The sequence below is a fragment of the Rhinatrema bivittatum genome, chromosome 1 (genome assembly GCF_901001135.1).
Source record: "Rhinatrema bivittatum chromosome 1, aRhiBiv1.1, whole genome shotgun sequence".
NCBI classification, from domain to species: Eukaryota; Metazoa; Chordata; class Amphibia; order Gymnophiona; family Rhinatrematidae; genus Rhinatrema; species Rhinatrema bivittatum.
Window position 1 is genome coordinate 718,398,780 of NC_042615.1, and position 16,752 is coordinate 718,415,531.

Below are 16,752 nucleotides of genomic sequence, written 5' to 3' on the forward strand. Positions count from 1 at the left end.
GGATTCTGGTAGTGTGTTCAGAAAGGAAAGGACGGATTTTGGCAATGTTATAAAGAAACAACATGTTTTAGCAGTGTTTTGGATATGTGTAGAGAAGGAGAGAGAGGAGTCAAAGAGGACTCCAAGGTTACAGACTGATGGGACCGGGATGACAACCGTGCTATCCACAGAAACACAGAAAGGAGGAAGAGGGGAGGTGGGCTTGGGGGGAAAGAAAAGGAGCTCCATCATGGCCATGTTGAGTTTAAGGTGGCAGCGCAAAATCGAAGCAGCAATGACAGACAAGCAGGCCGAGATCCTGCACTGGATTTCTGGTGAAATTTCTGGGGTAGAAAGATAGAACTGGGAATCATCAACATAATAATGGTATTGCAAGCAATGAGAGGAAATCAGAGCACCAAGGGAATTAGTTTATGGTGATAAGAGAAGAGGGCCCAGGACAGAGCCCTGAGGCACATCATTTGATAGTAGAATGGCAGTAGAGGAGGAACCACCAGAAGAAATACTAAAAGTGCTACAGGAGAGAAAAGAAGAGAACCAAGACAGGACAGAGTCCCTAAATCCAAGCGAGGACAAAGTATCAAGGAGTAAGTGGTAATCAACAGTGTCAAAAGCAGCAGACAGGTCAAGGAATAAAGACCTTTGGCTTTAGCCATAAACAGGTCATTGGAATCTTTGGCAAGGGCTGTTTCAGTTGAATGTAGAGGTGAAAATCAGACTGGAATGGATAAAAAATGGCTTGAGATGTAAGAAAGTCAAGATAGTGGTGGTGAACAGCATGTTCAAACAGTTTGGAGGCAGAAGGGAGAAGGGACACTTGTTGGCAGGATAGGTAGGATCCAGTGAAGGGTTTTTGAGGAGTGGTATGATTACAGAATGTTTGAAAGCAGCAGGAACAGTAGCGGTGGAGAGTGATAGATTAAGGATATGACAGATAGAAGGGATGAGTGCACTGGAGATGCAGCTGAGGAATCGGGTGGGGACAGGGTCAGAGGGACAAGTAGTGAGTTTGGAGGAAGAGAGAAGACGAGCAGTTTCCTCCACTGTGACTTCAGGAAAGGAGGAGAAAGTGGTGAAGGCTAGAGGACGGGGAGAGGAAAGAAGTAGGGGAGAAGAAGGTAAACATGAAATAATTGAAAACTCAAGACTAATTTTGTGAATCTTATCATGGAAGTAGTCAGCCATAGACTGGGCAGAGAGAGAAGGGAAGGAGGAAGGCAAGGGAAATTTAAGGAGGGAATTGAGAGTGGCAAAGAGACGGTGAGGGTTGGATGTTAGAGAGTTTGTGAGATGGATATAGTAGTCTTATTTGGCAAGTGCAATAGCATGCTAGAAAGTGGTCAGCAAGAATTTGAAGTGTATGAAGTCTGATGGGCACAGAACTTCAGCCAGAGATGCTCTGCAGAGTGGGCACAGGAACATAGGTAGCAACTTCTGGGGTGAGCCAAGGCTGGGGTATAGTGCGCCTTACAGGATGGGTAAGAGGAGGGGCAAGAGTGTCTAAGGCTGAAGCAAGTATAGTGTTGTAAGAAGAAACTGCTTCATCAACAGATTCAGACAAAGTTGTGGAGGAAAGGGGAGATGGAACAGCAGTAGAAAAGATGCAAGGGTCAACATCTTGGAGATTCCTAAAGGTGTAAGAGGTGACTGGATGAGTCTGTGGGGAAGGGTGGTTTAATGTGAAGGTTATCAGGTGATGGTCTGAGATTGGAAGAACTGAGGTGGCAAAATCTTGAGAGACAGCAGTTAGAAGCAAAGACTAGGTCAAGGCAAAGGCCATGCTGGTAAGTAGAGGTGGTAGAGCAGAGTCAGAGATCTCTTATATGGTCTTGTATATATATATATGCTTTTTCATATAGTACCATATTTGCATGTTAAATTACTTACTAAGCTAAGATATAATCTAAATGCTTTGCTGTTGCATTACTAGTTTCATTGCCTATACTCTCTGGGGAACTGTTCACTGTGAGTTACATGCTGCTATTATCAGCTTGTGCAAGAATAAACATTGTTATATATCTGACCAAACTCCGTGCCACCATTATACGGGGCTATCTGTCCACAAGCATAACAGTTGTGTTGGTCATGCTCTGGCCTAAGCAGATTCAACACACCCTATGGCAGTTGGTAATGGACATCACCTTACCACATATGCACCACTTAGAACATTTGCAATTGGCTCTTTCTTCTGTGATATCTTGAGAATGCATGACCTCTTTGAGAGAGAAAAACTGTTATTTTCCCTTTGGTTGTTTTCTTTCTTTTAGTCAGCACTAAAAAGAGCTTTTGTGCAGCTGGCGAAGCAGCAAAGCAAATAATTAGAAAAATTGTTCAGGAAAAAAATAGATTTTGTGAAAAAATTAAAAGAAGAAACAAAAGTACACATCCATGCAAGTGTGCTTGGACAAAAAAAATGACTAAAGAGGCTCACAAGGCGACGCCCTCACGGGAACTCCCACACATGCTTAGTAGAGATGTGAATCGTGTGATCGATCGTCTTAACGATCGATTTCGGCTGGGGGGGGGGGGAGGGAATCGGATTGTCGCGGTTTTGTTTTTTAAAATATCGTGAAAATCGTAAATCGGGGGAGGGTGGGAAAACCGGCACACTAAAACATCCCTAAAACCCACCCCGGCCCTTTAAAATAAATCCCCCACCCTCCCAAACCCCCCCAAAATGCCTTAAATTACCTGGGGTCCAGAGGAGGGGTCCCGGTGTGATCTTTTACTCTCGGGCCTCCGGTGCGTTGTAGAAATGGCGCCGGCACACTAAAACATCCCTAAAACCCACCCCGACCGTTTAAAATAAATCCCCCACCCTCCCGAACCCCCCTCAAATGCCTTAAATTACCTGGGGTCCAGTGGGGGGGGGGGGTCCCGGTGTGATCTTTTACTCTCGGGCCTCCGGTGCGTTGTACAAATGGCACCGGCGCCATTTTGTTTTTTGTCCCCCCACGTCAGGAGCGTAGGAGATCGCTCCCGGACCCCCACTGGACACCCAGGGACTTTTGGCCAGCTTGGGGGGGCCTCCTGACCCCCACAAGACTTGCCAAAAGTCCAGCGGGGGTCCGGGAGCGACCTCCTGCACGCGAATCGTTTTGCCGTACAAAATGGCGCCGGCCATACGGCGTATGGCCGGCGCCATTTTGTACAGCAAAACGATGTCTGGACCGTAGGAGATCGCTCCCAGACCCCCGCTGGACCCCCAGGGACTTTTGGCCAGCTTGGGGGGCCTCCTGACCCTCCTGCCATCGAGTGAATCAACGGAAGTCCGTTGATTCACTCGATGGCAGCGTTTTCTCTGATATGAGGTGATGGCATTTTTTGGCCTAAGATTAAAGAGTTTAAACAAATTTGAGATGTGGTGTCCCAGGCATTTGAATGATTGAGATGCTATGAAGTAAGAGTCGGGGAGGTGCCAAACTGTACGTCTGGGAAAGTTCTTTAGGACGTGCAGGTACAACAATAGCCCTGTGGATAGACGTTGGATACATGAGCAGTGGGAGATTGTTTGAAAAAGCTCTCCTGAAGAAGCCTGAGGGAAGGCGAAACATGTAGAGAGAATAAAGAGAGATCAAGAGGATTGGCGTTTTTGCAACGCATAAATGAATGTGCAATTTAACTCTTTCTGCTTATAAAACGAATTGTATCTACATTTGATTAAGTGTTGAGAAAAAATTTGTATTTGATGTTTAACTTGAATGTTTGAAAATTGTTTTTTATATGAGGTTGAATGATATTTGTATGAGTAGTATGTAGGATGTATGGGTGGTATGAGTATGATGTAATAGGTTTTATAAAAATATAATATCTATTGTGTGGGGTATTATGGATTAAATGTGGGATGTGTTTTATGATATTTTCACTAATAAAGATTGAACAATTGGATCGATGTCACAATATATTTATTAGTTGTTAATTGGTTTGTGATATATGAATAATTTGCCAGGATTGAGTATCCTGTCATATGACAGGGCAAAGGTAGCGCCGGAGGCCCGAGAGTAAAAGATCACACCGGGACCCCCCCACTGGACCCCAGGTAATTTAAGGCATTTGAGGGGGGGTTCGGGAGGGTGGGGGATTTATTTTAAAGGGTCGGGGTGGGTTTTAGGGTTGTTTTAGTGTGCTGGTTTTCCCGCCCTCCCCCTTCTCCTCCCCCTTCCCCCGATTTACGATTTTTGACGATAAATCGGGGGAATTCCTATTAAATATCGCCTCTAACGATTTTTGACGATTTAAAATATATCGGACGATATTTTAAATCGTCAAAAAACGATTCACATCCCTAATGCTTAGTAGAGCTCAAAGCTCTACTATCTTGGAGAGACAAGTCCGTTCAGTGCGGCTGGATGACATCACTCACATATAGTGGCAAATTCAGCCCCTGCTTATCGATAAACAGATGTTTACTCACAGAGCAAGCCTTTTTTTTTAAAGTTCCCCTCCCCCTCCCCATAATGTACACACGCGGGCTCCTCTGGGCCAGAAGTTTTCAAAGGGAAACTCCCAGGAGGAGGCGAGGGGGGAGAGACCTTCCCTTTGAAAATGAGCTGGCAAGTGCAAGGAGTCTGAAAATGTACCTCCTGATTGAGAAGACAACAAAAATGTCTTTATACACACAAATTCATGTTTTCCCTCTTGTACATTTGCATTTAAACAAGCATTTCTTAGCTAGCATTCTTTAAACTTACATATGTTTTGCTGTGACCTGGTATTTATAAGCTCACTTGATTAGTCTGTTTTAGTCTGGTAGTATTAAAAACTGGAATCCTAAGCATTCACTTTAGTTATTCCATAGTTTTCTCTTCTGCTTTTTTCTCTGTTGACAGCTACATCTTTTTTTTCCTCCCCCCATCAACTACTACTCATCACCAGCTGACCTTCTCAAAAACCTCTTTTGTCTCCTCTTCCTCAAGGTCCCCACCGATACATTAGAAAAAGCAATAATTAGCAATAATACAGTGGTCAGAAGGGCAAAGGTGAATTGTAAGATGGAATTTAGCAGTGAAAAGGTCTTTAAAGTGAAGAGACTAGTACTATACATGTGGGTCATTTTTACATTGACCTGTTGTATTAATTTCTTAAAGAAAATACATTCTTGTTTATCAATAAAAAGCAAATCTCAGTGGAGCTGGATGACACTGTCATTTAAAATATTGATTGTTCTTTGCTGGATACGCTTGGGGAATAAGTTACAGAAGATGCAGCCTAATCTCTATTGAGCACTTGTCTGCATCGGAAAGCTTCCGTGCAGTTAAGCATAATTGGCAGTCTGTGCACATGAGATTTATGCAAAGTATGGCATAATCTGAAACTCATTTAGAAAGTCTGCATGCTGCTGCTGCTTTTATTTTTTCATGATTATTATTATTATTTCATGACAGTCTGTTTACACAGTGCTTCTAAATGCTGCCATCTTATTCAACATATATAGAGAAAGTATAAAAAAATAATACAAAAATCTTGTAATAACAATTAGGTTTACATAAATAAGATGCCTGTCCCAGAAACAGTATCTTAACACACGCTAAAGTTTAGCTTGGAACAAACATGTAGATTCAGCCATCTCGTGGGATGAGAGGTCAGGCTGTCACTTGTGCTGCCTAGTCTGTATGGTAGCTAACGAGGCTGGAGGAGGAGATATAGTGAGCCAGCTTTAATTGGGAGCCCTCTGGACAGTGAGGATTCCTGATGTCTGAGCTCTTCTGATTCATAAGCAGTGCCCTAACCACAGGGTTAATGACTCTCTTTTGCACATATTGATACAGACATACATTGGTTTTGAGATTTGGATTTCTTTATATTTAATTGATATTCTGCCTTTACCAAGCTAATCTCAAAGCAGATTACAATCAGAATTAAATTCTTATTACAACAGAGAACAGTTTACTATCTACATAATCTACATAGGGATGCACAAAGAAGGGCATGTAAAGATATGATTAGTAACTGTTGCTAAGCAGTTGTCAATTTTTGTTAATGAAACCATGCCACGCTCTCTAATTTATGTCTAGTAGCTAATTATTTAAATGTACAATTCTTAGAAATTTAGGGGTGAATTTTAAGAGTTGCTCGTGTTAAAAGGCTCATGTACGCGAGTATCTGGGCCAAGCGTGAGAAACTCGTATTTCAAAACAGCCCAATTATGTGATGTGTGCGTGAGCAATCAAACGTGCAGGAAAAAGGGGTGGAGCTAGGGCAAGTCAGGGGTGTTCTGGGACGGGCCCAAGAGTTATGGGTGTAAATCTGCATTTTAAATCCGGTGACTGCAGTGCACAGCTGCGTGTGCCTACTTCTGCTCTTGATGAGGTGTTAAGTCTGCAGAAATCTCTTTACAGAGTGAGGGGTCTGGGTACACTCAGGGGAGTGCAGGCTGAAGAACCAGAGGGGTCTGGATGATGTAGCGGTAGGCTGGGCAAACTGGTGGACTAATTGGTAAAACTGGGCTTGCCCTTCACACTCACAAGTTTTAAAATCCGCTTATGTGTGCGCGTTAAAGTCGACAAATTGTTAAGGAAGATATGCAAACTCCGCTTGTTCGTGTAACCACTTAAAATTAGGAGCACACATACGTGCAATGGGTGTATTTTAAACCGTATGCATGCAATTGTGCGCACAATTTAAAATTCTTGGGTATGTGAGGTCGCGCGGGCCTACGTGCGTATATGGGCGCCCATGCACTTGCTTTAAAGTTGCTGTCTCAGTCTTAGCACTGTGAACTAAAATTAAAAGACCACTTGGTCCCAGAGCATAAAGAATTTCAGAAAACATTGTTTTATAGTTGCTTTTACTTTCCACATTAGTCTGTAAGAACTGACTGGTATTTCTCATATTGGTACCTGTAAAGCAGCCCTGACTTTGGTAATAAGGCACATCTGCGATTTTATTTGAGAACATTATATCTTGTGCCACTTAATTACCTATTCGTCATGTTTGACTTTAAAATGCAGCACAGTAAGCCTCTATAATACCTTGATATCTCTTCCAGGCAGAACCTAATCAAATAAGCCCAAGGCAAACTGATAAAACTTGACCTATTATACAATGGCAGTGTTACCATGGTGATTCATTTTCTTCTTGGGAGAACAAAGGAAAAACAGAGCTCTTCATTGGGTCATTTTAGTTCTCTTACTCTTTCTCATATCTTTCATATTTTGTGAAATCTATCCCTTTAAATGCATACGGAGGGTAATTTTATAACAACCTCCCTAACTTATGCCTTGCCAAAATGCACGAGTTACACCAATTTGCAAAGTGAACTTATGCACATAGATTCACTTTGAAAATTATCTCAAATAATGCACACAAACTAACTTGCACAAAGTTATACCTGCTCTTTGTAGCACGTAACTTGTGCAGTTTAATTTACATAAGATCTTAAGAATTTGCCGTACTGGGTCACAGCAAGGGTCCATCAAGCCCAGCATCCTCTTTCTAACAGTGGCCAATCCAGGTCACAAGTTCAGGAAATTAATTTAAAGTTACAAGCACGAAGTGAACACCAATGCCTGGAATAAAATTGTTTTACTGGCTCTGAGCAGTGTTTTTCCAGAAAATTGTCAGTGGTTCGTGCAGGGCCTAGGCAGTGACTTGTGAAAGTAGCTACTCCTTATCTTTAATTCACGTTACAGGTGAGAAGTCAGTGACAAGTGTAGCACTAACACCATCTTCAGTGCTAAGTGGTAAGCTCTGCCAATCTAATACGAATAGATTGGAAAATAGCTGCATTTTTAAGGAGTTCATAAATTCAAGGATTTTCTATTTTGTTAATCTTAGCTGCTTCTGTGTGCACAGTAATATTTCATTTAAATGTACAGAGACAGGTTTAACCCCATCTCTTTCCTAAATTGCTTTCTCTAATATTTGTATGTTTTCTGACCAAACTTCTACTACAGATGGACTGATCCAAAATGCACAGTCATGTATTCATGATTCACAAATCCTGAGCTGAGGGATTTGTGGTCCTTATTTATTGTTTTTCAATGGGACCACTAGACTACAATTTAAAACATGGTTGCTATTTAAATTGAGAAATATTTGTGTTGACATTTTAAGTAACCCCATTTGTCTTTTAACAAGCAAAGATGATTTAATAAAAATTTTAAAATGGGGATCCACATCAATTGAAGAAAATTGTATACCATAAATACAGTAACTGACCCATTATCCTATTACTATCTATTTTATTGACTCAATTTATTCGTCAACTGAAAAGCAGAATGTTAATACAAACAAAAAACACACTTTGAAATGTTTGTATGCTAATGCCAGAAGTCTAAGAAGTAAGATGGGAAAATTAGAATGTATAGCAGTGAATGATGACTTAGACTTAATTGGCATCTCAGAGACATGGTGGAAAGAGGATAACCAATAGGACAGTGCTATACCAGGGAAAAAATTATATCGCAATGACAGAGAGGAGCACCCGGGGAGGCGGTGTGGCACTTTATGTCCAGGATGGCATAGAGTCCAACAGGATAAACATCCTGCATGAGACTAAATGCACAATCAAATCTTTATGGGTAGAAATCCCTTGTGTGTTGGAGAAGAGAAAAGTGATAGGAGTATACTATTGTCCACCTGGCCAAGATGGTGAGATGGACTGAAATGCTAAGAGAAATTAAGGAAGCTAACCAAATTGGTAGTGCAGTAATAATAGGAGATTCCAATTACCCCAAAATTGACTGGGTACGTGAACCAGGACATGCTAGAGAAACAGAGTTCCTGAATGGAATAAATGACAGCTTTATGGAGCAATTGGTTCAGAAATTGACGAGAAAGGGAGCAATTTTAGATCGAATTCTCAGTGGAGCACAGGATTTGGTGAGAGAGGTAAGTGTGGTGGGGTCGCTTGGCAATAGTGATCATAACATGATCAAATTTGAATTAATGAATGGAAGGGGGCCAGTAAGTAAATCCATGGCTCAAGCTCTAAATTTTGAAAGGAAAACTTTGATAAAATGAGAAAAATAGTTAAAAAAAAACCCTGAAAGATGCAGCTGCAAAGATAAAGAGTGTGCAACAGGCGTAGATGTGGTTAAAAAATACCATCTTAGAAGTGACGTCCAGATGTATTCCATGCATTAAGAAAGGTGGAAGGAAGATCAAATGATTGTTGGCATGGCTAAAATGTGAGGTGAAAGAAGTTATTTTAGCAAAAAGATCTTCATGCAAAAATTGGAAGAAGGATCCATCAGAAGAAAATAGGATAAAGCAGAAGCATTGGCAAGTTAGATGTAAGATATTGATAAGAAATGCAAAGAGAGAATTTGAAATGAAGTTGGCCATAGAGGCAAAATCTCATAATAAAAGCTTTTTTAAAATGTATCCAAAGCAGAAAGCCTATGACGGAGTCGGTCGGACCGTTAAATGATCGAGGGGTTAAAGGGGCACTTAGGAAAGATAAGGCCATCACAGAAAGATTAAACAAATTCTTTGCTCTGGTGTTTACTGAAGAGGATGTTAGGGAGATACACATTCTAGAGACGGTTTTCAAGAGTGATGATTCAGATGAACTGAACCAAATCACTGTGAACCTAGAAGATGAGGTAGGCCAGATTGACAAACTGAAGAGTAGTAAATCACTTGGACTGGATGGTATCCACCCCAGGGTTCCGAAAGAACTAGAAAACTGAATTTCAGACCTATTTCAATTAATTTGTAACCTATCATTAAAATCATTCGTTGTACCTGAAGATTGAAAGATGGCCAATAAAACCCCGATACTTAAAAAGGGCTCCAGGGGTGATCCTGGAAACTATAGACTGGTGAGCTTGACTTCAGTGCTGGGAAAAATCATGGAAACTATTATAAAGAATAAAATCACAAATCATTTAGATAGACATGGTTTAATGGGACACAGCCAGCATGGATTTACCCAAGGGAAGTCTTGCCTTACAAATCTCCTACACTTTTTTGAAGGGGTAAATAAACATATGGACAAAGATGAACCTGTAGTTGTGGTGTATTTGGATTTTCAGAAGGCGTTCGACAGAGTCCTGCATGAGAAGCTTGTAAGAAAACTAAAAAGTCATGGGATAAGAGGTGATGTCCTTTTGTGGATTGCATGGCTAAAAAGTGAGGTGAAAGAGGATATTTTAGCCAAAAGATCTTCATTCAAAAATTGGAAAAAGGATCCATCAGAAAAAAATTGGATAAAGCAGAAGCATTGGCAAGTTAAATGTAAGACATTGATAAGACAGGCTAAGAGAGAATTTGAAATAAAGTTGGCCGTAGAGGCAAAAACAGAGAGTAGGATTAAATGGTCCCTTGGTCTGACCCAGTATGGTATATCTTATGTTCTTATGTTCTAACTTTCAGGGTCCCAAGGTTGGATAAGTCAAGTTAACCAGCATCGGTTCTTTTTTTTGGGCCTCAGCTTATCTCTCACCTACACCCTCCTCTTTCTTATACACATCACTATGCCTGCATGCAATCTATCCTTGATTCAGCATCTTGGGTCTATGCTGCCATGGACCCAGGCCCCAGGCCCACCACTGCCTTTCACTTATACCATCAATGTACCACCACCTATATCACAATATATTTTTTAATTTTCAAAATGTATTGCTTACCTTTCTACTACTTGTCCTCCTGAACCAGCTACCTACACAATCCTACCAATTCCTATCCATTCCAAGACCCAAGAAAAGAGGAGGTGGCATCCTCCTAGCCTTCAAGAAACACCTTAATCTCAAACTCTCCCACACCACATCACCCTCCAAGCTAGAAATTGGCCTCTTCAAAGCCCCCTCACTGCAAATCTGTCTCATTTATGCCCCTCCTGGATCCATCGAACGGGACCCCTCCCCCTTAATTGAATTCTTATCTGCCAACATAAACATTGAAATCCCTTCCATCATACTAGGAGACTTCAACCTCCATGTCGATGCCACCCCCCTTACCCCTTCTTGTGAGGCATTCCTTACTGCACTCCAAGCTCTAGGCCTTAGACAAATTGTTGCCTCCCCCACGCACCAAGCTGGTCACTCCCTTGACCTTATATTCATCAACCACTGCTTCCTACCATCCCACCCCCCCACCTGCTCCCCTGTACCTTGGTCCGACCACTTCCTCATAAAAGCCCTCCTCCCCCTTAACTTCCCTACTACCCCCACTCCCTCAAACAACACCACCTTCACCTTCAGGAAACCCTGCTCTGGAGATGAACTGGCTCTTGCCATTTCCAACACATCCACTAGCCTTGACTGCTCCAGTCCAGAGACTGCCATCAAATCCTGGCTCAGCATGACTCTTGAAATTGCTGACAAACTATGCCCCATCTCCAGACGTAACATTACCCAACCCACAAAAAATCATCAACCCTGGTACACGACTGAACTAAGATCCCTAAAAAATACCCTCAGGCAGCGTGAGAGAAACTGGCGTAAAGCCCCCTCACCCCAACTCGCCTCAAGTTTCAAAACTACCCTTCACCAATATAGAATAACCACCCTCAAAACAAAAAGAGACTACTTTTCAGCTAAGATCCACCAATACATGTACAACCCGAAAGCCCTTTTCAATTATGTTGCCAACCTCACCAAATCCTCTCAGCCCACTATCCCTGAGAATGATGCCTCCACTAAGAGCGAAGAAATCGCCCAGTATTTCCTCACAAAAATCACCAACATCCTCCGCAGATTTCAACACCCTTCTCTATCCACCTCCCCTTCCCCCTCCCTCCAACCTTCCCCCACTTCACCCACCCTCCAAACCCTTGACCTGACTTCCGCTAAAGAAGTGGAATCTATTCTCAGAAAACTCAAACCAGCTTCCCACCCTTCAGACACCATTCCCACAAAATCCCTCCTCTCCATCCCGAACACTATATCCAAACCCATCGCAGACATCATAAACTCCTCCCTCTCTTCAGGCTCTGTCCCAGATGCTCTTAAACAAGCTATTGTCAAGCCCCTCCTAAAAAAACCAACACTAGACCCTAAAGACCCCGCTAACTTCCGCCCTATCTCTAACCTGCCCTTCCTATCCAAAATTATGGAAAAGATTGTAAACATCCAACTTACAGAATATCTAGAAAGCAACAACATTCTGCATCCAGCCCAATACGGCTTCCGTAAATACCTCAATACAGAAACCCTCCTGCTCTCCCTCACGGACCACTTACTCATAGGCATGGACCGAAGCAACTGTTACCTCCTCGCCCTACTCGACATCTCAGCTGCCTTTGATACCATCAACCATAACCTCCTCATCAACCGGCTATCCGAAATAGGCATCTCAGGCCTAGCCCTACTATGGTTTAAATCCTACTTATCTAACAGAAAGTTCTCCGTCAAGATAGGAAACGCCAACTCCACACTCTATCCCTTGTCTCAAGGTGTCCCACAAGGCTCCTCCCTCTCCTCCACCCTTTTCAACATTTATCTCACACCTCTATGTCAGCTCCTCACAGACCTCGGCCTCAAATTCTACCTCTATGCAGATGACGTTCAAATCGTCATTCCCATTCACAACTCTCTCTCAGATGCCCTTGCCTTCTGGAACACATGTCTTGCCAACATCAATGACTTTCTCACCAACATCCACCTCGCTCTAAACTCCTCCAAAACAGAGCTGCTCCTTATCTCTCCTCACCTCCCTCCCAAACCACCGATCTCCAACGATCCAGCTTTCAACGTCATAACACCCCAACCCACAGTAAGAGACCTTGGGGTTATCATAGATCAACAACTCAATCTCAAAAAACAGATCAACTCCATCCTCAAAGAAGGTTTCTTCAAGCTTCACATCCTGAAGAAACTCAGACCCCTCCTCCACTATCATGACTTCCGCACCGTTGTCCAAGCCACCCTTTCCTCAAAGCTGGACTACTGTAATGCCCTCTTCCTTGGCCTACCCTCCTCCACCACCAAGCCCTTACAAATGCTCCAGAATGCCATCGCCAGGGTCATCACCAACTCAAGGAAAGCTGATCACATTACCCCAATACTCAAAGAACTCCACTGGCTCCCCATCGCATCCTGAATTCTCTTCAAAATTCTAACCATAGTGCACAAGTCCATCCACTCGCACAATTCCAATTGGTTGGATGAACCCTTTCGTCCTATACGCACTGAACGACCCACTCGCACTGTCAACAAAGGCACCCTCTCCATTCCCCCTTTGAAAAAAGCCCACCTCTCCTCTACTAGGGACCGTGCACTATCCATTGCAGGCCCTAAACAATGGAACGCCCTCCCTACCACTCTCAGGCTAGAGCCATGTTACGCCAAGTTCAGAAAAAAACTTAAAACATGGCTCTTCCGACAAGCCTACCCTGATTAAGTACACCGACTTCTGCAAGTATCTTGCCTACGCCTTGTATATTCCTGTAAATAGTCCGTTGCAGTTTTTATTTATTGCTTTAATTCCTCCACCTCCTGCTCTTTGTATACTCCTCCTTGTTCGCCCTCCCTGTTCATTGTAATTTCTACCTTTAAAGTTACATTGTAAACCGGTATGATGTATGCATACTAATACCGGTATATAAAAGTTTTTAAATAAAATAAATAAATGGTGGGTTACAACAATAAAAATATCAAATTAAATCTCAATAAAGAAAAACTAAATCCACTAAAATTATATTTACCAAAACTTTACAGCAAAACTACAGCTGATAGCAGAGCGAGCAACTAATAGCACTAAACAGCAACTCAGTCAATCACCCAACAAGTACATGTTGAAACTGTTAGGTCTTAATTTGATATCTAAAAACATAAGCTTTATCTAAATGAGCTTCTCTCAGAAAGGAATTTCATAAATGTGGATAAACATTCAAGAAGGCCTTTCCAAGAATCCTGGCCAATCTCATTTCTCTTAAAGATAGAATATGTAGAAATCCTTCATGAGAAGAGAAGAGAGGATCCCTCAAATAACCAGTGCCCAATCTATTTAAAACTCAAATGGCTAAAACCAACATTTTGAATTGAGCACAAAAGCATACAGGCAAGCAGTGCAGATTTTTAAAAATAGGGCTTATAAATTCCCTATAGCTTCTCCTGAATAACACATGGGCTGTAGCATTTTGCACTAATTGAAGTTTCATAACATGTCTCAAAGAAAGCTCCCCATAAAGGGCATGACATTAATCACAATGAGAGGTAACCAGAGAATGAATTATTGTGGTCAGATCTGACTGTTCAAGGTAAGGACAGAGCTGACGAATCACCCTAAGCTGAATGAAAGCATGTCTGGAAACTGATGAAATCTGAGCATCCATATTCAGGGATGAATCAAAAATAACACCTAGATTAGGAGCCTGAGTTCTCAGATGAGGAACTACCTCCATCAAGCATAGGTTGAATTTCAGCATGGAGAGCTACTGTTCTGCAAATCCACAATACTTTTAACCTCAGTAAAACAATTTTCAGTTTATTCAATCTTATGCAGCCCATTACTGTTTCCAGACACTGGTTCAATACAGCCCCTCCCCCCACTTCCCAGGATCAGATCCCAATAGAAAATAGAGTTGTGTGTTATCTGCATAAAGATGACAATGCACATTTTCAAATAACCTCACCCAACAGTTTCATATAAATGTTAAAAAAAGAATATGGGAAAGAATATAACTGTGGTACTCCATAAGCAAGTGGGCATATTGCCAAATAAGAATCCTCCAGCACAACCATTTGTGATCTACCATGCAGAAAGGACCAGGATTATTGCAGAGCAGTGTCCTCTGTTCCCAACTGCACCAGATGATCCAGCAAGATATCATAATTAATGATATCGAAAGCTCCTGAAACACCCAACAAAACCAAAAAAGAACCTCTACCCTTTCCTGGCACAAGTCATTCACCACGGTGACCAACACTGTCTCAGTGCCATATCCAGGCTAAAACTCAATGGAACATGTTACCACTTACACCACCACAAATCATCCAGTGGACAGTAGGAAAGATATATTTAGTTAAGAAGAAAACACCAATGCTTTCCCAATTTCCAGACTGGAGCCTCTTCTGGCAAGTTTAAGCAGCTAGAATTTTGTTAAATATTTTTTAGTGCGCTCTGTATACCATTAACTAAGGATCATTTGTACCTAAACTCACACCTCTGAAAATTGCATAAGGCTGAGTATCTAAATGTAGGGGGCCTATTTTTACTATTTAAAAGTGGGAGGGAAACAGGGATGGAGTCTGATGGGGGGGAAGGTAGAGTAAATTTAGACACCTAGCACAGATTTTCAGCACCAGCTACAATAGCAGGCCTAAATCTGGCCAGCCAGATCCTCCATCCATCTGCTGGAATTTTAAACAAAATTGCGGCCCAAACCCCTCCTTCCAGTTTGTGGCAGCAGGAGGTGGAAGAGCATTGACTCCCCCCTCCCCAGCCGAATTTACTGTTTGGGTGGGAGGAAGGTGGTATGAGGAGGATCAGCTTGCAATCATGCTTCAAAGTTTCCATGGGAGAGAGGGATCATGGGATAGCGAGGGGTTGTTGGCACCCTTTCATCCCCCACTGGACTTGTAGTTTTGGTGAGGGATAGGCTTGCTGACTTGGGTGTGGAGAGATTCAAAGAAAGGACTTAGGTGCTAACTGACTAAGGTTAGTCACACAAAAGCTAAGCGTCCTCATTCTAGCCCTCCGCATTTTCGCTGCATATATTTAGGATGATTCTCAGCCAGAAACCTAGCTGGCTAGATCTGGCAGCAAATTAGCATAAGTTGGGCAGTCAAAATTATGCTAGTTTACAGGGTCATGCATCAAAATGCGTTAGATCCCTAATGCCTGCGATAACACCATAACACAGATGTTATTTATCGCATAGCGCGCTGACCATGCAAATTTCTAAAATATATTCAAGTGGGTGGATTTTGGGAGGAGTTTGGGTACAGTAAATGAAAATGAGAATTGCTAACGCTGCGTGCGATAGTACAATGCATGTGTTATGCATGCTATTGCAGGACATAACGCTGGAAATAGCTACACCTTTTTCCCTACCGTAGCATTATGCCTATGATAGCTATGCAGTGTGCCTGAAATGGGATTTTTCCACAAATCTTGTTTTGGGCAAGGAGGGGGGTGAGGGGGAAGGAGAGGGTTAGAGAGCCTCTGAGGGGGCACACATATTAGTCATCTATTTATACCACTATAAGAGGGTGATCTAGTAATTTTAGATAAGGTTTTGGTGGTGGTCTAGGGTTTGGGGGGCAGTTTTACATGCAGAGTGAGACATAAGAAGAGCACAGTACACATCAGTGAAGATTTGATGTGCTTTGGAATGAGGAAAGGTACACAAAGATGAGATTTCTACAATGTACTCTCACCCTAGCTTGATAGCACCTAGGTAGAAAGTGCTTCGCGGGCATTATTCACGCAAAATTTATAGAATTTTGATGAATCTAGGGGTTAGTTAGGTATTCAGGCATTTTTTTTTTAAATTAGCTTCCATGTGAATTGAACACCATGCATAATTTTAGAAGGAACACTAAAAGATTTATCACATGCATGCTAAAACATTTTAGTGTGCAATTTAATGAATTAGCCCCAATGATAGGGTATCCCAACTAGCATGCTTTCAGGAATGGCCCATGCTATGAGGGTTAAGCCATATGATAATGCTGTGAATATCAGAAGATGAAAGGTATGTCAATAAAAAGGAAAAACGCAACAATGAATAGAATATTTTCTTTCAGATTCCAGTAATACTATGTATTTTATTTTATTTATATTATTTTGTTAATTTCATCAGTGGGCTATAGAACACCCATATGAACTACCCTCAAGACTCTTGGCTCTAATGAATTATCC

General features: G+C 42.0%; 1 protein-coding gene across 2 annotated transcripts in view; it reads right to left on the reverse strand.

The window, feature by feature from the left end:
* RAB3C (RAB3C, member RAS oncogene family) overlaps window positions 1-16,752 on the reverse strand; it is a 349,536-nt gene that overhangs the window by 155,429 nt on the left and 177,355 nt on the right. The gene's annotated exons all lie outside the window — the stretch shown is intronic.